The sequence below is a fragment of the Lipotes vexillifer genome, unplaced genomic scaffold, assembly GCF_000442215.2.
Source record: "Lipotes vexillifer unplaced genomic scaffold, Lipotes_vexillifer_v1.1 scaffold970, whole genome shotgun sequence".
In the NCBI taxonomy this organism is placed as follows: domain Eukaryota; kingdom Metazoa; phylum Chordata; class Mammalia; order Artiodactyla; family Lipotidae; genus Lipotes; species Lipotes vexillifer.
This window is the reverse complement of record NW_006783115.1, coordinates 1,598,969-1,604,044: the sequence shown is the minus strand read 5'-3', so window position 1 is coordinate 1,604,044 and position 5,076 is coordinate 1,598,969.

The following is a 5,076-nucleotide window of genomic DNA, read 5'->3' as shown; positions in this document are numbered from 1 at the left end:
CTGCCTAGACCCTAAGACATTCTTCGACAGAGACAGCTGGCGTGTAAGCCCACCTCATTTTCACCTTCAGAAGCCATCTCTGTGCCTTGGTTTCCCCATCTATAAGGTGAGGGAGTTGCATTAGGTAGTTTCCAAAGTCCTGTCTATTTCTGGCTGTGTTTTTAGAACAGTGATCTCTTTGGGTCATAGATCTTTTGAGGTCAAAGCAATGATTTCTCTCTGAAGTCGGGCGGGGGCGGGGTGGGGGCGGCAAATAGAGGAATATGAAGTCAGCCAATTTTATGTCTCATTTCTGGGGGGTGCCCAATTCCCTGAGCCTCTCCCAAATTCATTCATTCATTTACTCATTCATCCATCCATTCATTCAGTAGATAGTGAATGCCCATTCTGCACTGGTCACCATGCCAGGTACTGGGATACAGTGATGGACAAAAAGCCAGGACTGGGGCCCTCACGGGACCTGGAGGCTAGTGTCCGCCAGGTTGGGGAGTCCTGTCCTGGAGGTTCCCCCAGCCCCGGTGCAGTGGCTTAAGAAGGCTGTTGGTGATCCACAGAGTTGGGGGCGGGGGCAGGATTAGCAACTGCTTTGTGCAAAAAGCTCGGAAAAAGGGGCTTCCCTGGTGGTGCAGTGGTTGAGAGTCTGCCTGCCGATGCAGGGGAAGCGGGTTCGTGCCCCGGTCCGGGAGGATCCCACATGCCGCGGAGCGGCTGGGCCTGTGAGCCATGGCCACTGGGCCTGCGCGTCCGGAGCCTGTGCTCCGCAACGGGAGAGGCCACAGCAGTGAGAGGCCCACGTACCACAAAAAAAAAAAAAAAAAAAAAAAAAGCTCGGAAAAGCCCCCTAAGAGTTCCCACCATACTCTGAATATGGGCCCGTGGACTGAAATTTACACCAAATAAGAACAACACATATCCTGCACTATCATTTACCCTTTTCTGAACAGCAGTGATATGCCTTATACTGCTCAGAAGGTAGAGGGACATGCCTAAGGTCACATAACTGGGAAATGGCAGATCAGGACTGGATCTGAAAGTCAGCCTGAATCCAAAGTTCATGTCACTATCCATCAAGCTGTCCTACCTCGGCATAAAATCTGGGTGAATTAGATAAACAGTTACCAGCAGTTAAATTTTCTGAATCAAGAATGAGGCCCCATGGTGTGCCAACAGGCTGAAACATTATAAATCTGGGCTCTCTTTGAAAATGCTACCTCTTCTTAAATCTATCCCGTGGCCCTTGACACATTCCCACCCTCTGAAGACCCCTCCAAAATCACTTTGTCTAAGTTTCCCCACCATCAATATGTTAGCATCCTGCAGTATTTATTAAGTACCATGCGCCAGATCCAAGTACAGCCAGGCAGGCAGAGAAGCTCTTCAAACTCTTAGTGACACTGCTATGACTTGCAGCCTTTCCCTGAAGTTGGAGTGGGCATGTCAGCAGTCATCTCACTCATGCACTCCAACAATGGCTAGAGATGAGGTCCATGAACAATATTCCATATAAAGATAACACAGATTTAGCTGGGGATGGTAACAGCCTGCTCCAGAGACAAGCCAATAACCACATTATGGATAGTGGGCAGTGACGTAAATGAGAAAAGGGAACAAACAGCAGAGTTCATCTAGAAACTACAAGATTTTGTACTCTTTTAAACAACCTTTATAATAAAAGAATGTTTACCTACACTTTTGATATCAAAGTTCCACTTGTAGGCATTCTTAAGAAAATCATCTGTGGTATACCCAAAGAGTTATACCCAAGGATGTTCTGCATCACACTGGAAACTGTCTAAATGTCCAATAATAGCTGCATGAGAAGGTAAATGGTGGAAGAGCCAAACAGAAATACTAAGCAACCTCTAAGAAGCACGTCGTAGGGCTTCCCTGGTGGCGCAGTGGTTGAGAGTCCGCCTGCCAATGCAGGGGACGCGGGTTCATGCCCCGGGCCGGGAAGATCCCACATGCCGCGGAGCGGCTGGGCCCGTGAGCCATGGCCGCTGAGCCTGCGCGTCGGGAGCCTGTGCTCCGCAACGGGAGAGGCCACAACAGTGAGAGGCCTGCATACCACAAAAAAAAAAAAAAAAAAAAAAAAAAGAAGCGTGTCGTAGAAAATACTATAAAGCATGGGGAAATGTCCATGATATAATGACAAAGTCAGATTACAGAGAATGTATTTAGAGGGATTCTGTTTGTTAAAGTACCTCTCAGTGCATTTTTTTTTTTAAATGGAAAGAAACCTCTCAAAATGTTAACAATGGGTAGTGAGATAAAAACAATCGATTAAATTTTTCTTTTTTTCAGTATTTTCCAAGTATTTGATAACTTGCTTGTAATATTTTTTGTAATCAAGAAAAAGCTATTTTTTCTTAAGAAAAGGAATATTACATAAAGTTTCCCAAAACAATTTAATTCCATCTTGCCCAAGTCCATGGCCTGTGGGGCAAAAGTTCAAAGATGGGGGCTTCCCTGGTGGCGCAGTGGTTGAGAGTCCACCTGCCAATGCAGGGGACGCGGGTTCGTGCCCCGGGCCGGGAAGATCCCACATGCCGCGGAGCGGCTGGGCCCGTGAGCCATGGCTGCTGAGCCTGTGCGTCGGGAGCCTGTGCTCCGCAACGGGAGAGGCCACAACAGTGAGAGGACCGTGTACAGCAAAAAAAAAAAAAGAAAAGTTCAAAGATGGCCAACACTCTGTGGGGCAGCCAATTTTCTCTCCACAGGGCAGGGAAAGGAGCTTTCTCTTTTCCTGGGTATCCAGCAGTACTAAAAGGACACATCTCACTGATGTGGCCTAAAACAGAGATCCCTCACCCAACTGCAGGGGCACCAGTTTAAAGCAGGAAGGAGGGAGGGGAGACAATACGGAATTGAATGGAAATCCAGCCAGTATCCACAACCTTCTGAGGGCACTGAGGGCTGGGCATCAGTGAGCTGGCACAGGGGCCAGAATTTCTCAGACCTTGGTGGGAGGTCTCCTCCAGTGAGAGTAGGCTGGGGTAGGGGTCAGAGCCGGGGTCTCCCGCCCCTGAGGTCTAGGAGCATCTGAGGCCAGGTTCTGGGACTTACTCATCTCTGCATCCCTGCATCCTGGTGCCTAGCCCTGAGCTGGTGCTCAATTCATATTTGCAAATGCATGAGGATGAGTAGTTTATTGCATCACATCTAATTCTCCTCTTATAAAGCACCTCTTCATGTACTGTCAGCAGTTGTGAATCTCTTGACAACAAAACTCAACCTCCCTACCATGGCCTGATCTGGCCCCTGCCTGCCCTCTGTCTTCCTCTCCCCCAAGTTCATGTGGTCTTAGCCCACTGCTCGTTTTCCTCTTCCTCAAGCACACGGTGCAAAGTCTCACCTCCCCAGAACACCTTTCATCCAGGTACTCACGTGGTTGGCTCCTTTTCGTCACTCACATCATTGGTTCCTTGGTTCCTCCTCAAAGTGGCCATCTCCAACCACTGCAGGTAAGGAGCGCCCCAGGCTCTCGCTATGAAAGGCATACCTTGGAGATATTTGCATTTTTTACAAATTGAAGGTTTGTGGCAACCCTGTGTCGAGCAAGTCTATTGATGCCATTTTCCTTTCCAACAGCATTTGCTCACTTCATGTCTCTGTGTCACATTTGGATAATTCTCGCAATATTTCAAATCTTTCATCATTATTATATTTGTTACGGTGATCTGTGATCTTTGATGTGATTATTGCAAAAAGATTATGACTTACGGAAGGTTTAGATGATGGTTAGCATTTTTTAGCAATAAAGTATTTTTTAATGGATGTGTGTACATTGTTTTTAAAGACGTAATACTACTGCACACTTAACAGACTACAGTATCATGTAAACATAACTTTTATATGCACTGGGAAACCAAAAAATTTGTGACTCGCCTTATTGCAGTGGTCTGAACCAAACCCACAATGTCTCCGAGGTATGCCTGTACGTTATCTTCGTGTGTCACCTTCAGAGCCCTGAACACTTTCTGAAATTCTGTGTTAGACTGCATAATCCAAAGATGGCCACAACAATATCTTCTCTCCCATTTGCTATTCTAGAATTTTGCCACTCCCCCATGGGGTAGTGTCTAATTCCACTTCCCTTAAATCTGGGCTGGCTTGTGATCTGCTTTGAACCAAAGTGATTTCTGAAGCTGGGTCAAAAAAGGCAAAGCAGCTTCCATCTGACCCTCCGAGACACTTGCCTTCAGAGCTCTAAGATACCAGGTCAGAATCCATCTACCGTGAGGCTGCCATGCTGTGGGGAAGCCCAAGCCACAAGAGGAGACTGAATGTAGATGCTCTGACTGGCAGTCCCAGCCGGCACCCAGCATCAACAGCCAGGCCTATAAATGAAGATCCCATCACCATGACTCCAGCCCCCAGTCAGCCTGGAACTGAGACAAGTGACCCCTGCTATGCTTTGTCTGAATTTCTAACCCACAGAATGTATGAGCCTAATTGAATAGTTGTTTTAAGCCACTAAGTTTTGGAGTAATTGGTTACACAGCAGCTGTAACCAGAACAATCTTTACTGATTTATCATCTGTCTCTTCCCACTAAAATGTAGGCTCCATGAGAGCAGGGACTTCTATGGCTTGGTCCTTCCTGTGTCCACCATGTCCTGCACACAGTAGGAACTCAATAATTAATAGGTGAAAAAGTGAAAGAAGCCAAATTTAGGAAACACTAATGCTCATCGTGCACAGTTTCTGAATGATTCATGTATTCATCATAGTTATTTTGTATCTACTATGTGACAAGCAAGATGCCATGGGCTAGGGACAGTGTGGGGCAGCTCACTGTTACCATGAAATCCTGTCACACACAGTGATGACCAGAAGGGTGACAGAAACCCCCACTCCACTCCTCCCACCCCCAATGTAGGTCTGAAAAGCTGACTTTTCAAAACCCAGAGGTGCGGTTGCCAAATCCACCCAGCCCGCATCTGGGGGTGTATTTAATTATTCCCGGGTGGGGCTGTTTTTACATCCACAGCTCAGTCACTTCAGTCCTGGCCTCTCAGTAGGCAAGAGAGTGACTCCAGACAGCGACCATGTGGCAGGAAGGCTGCCACCGTCC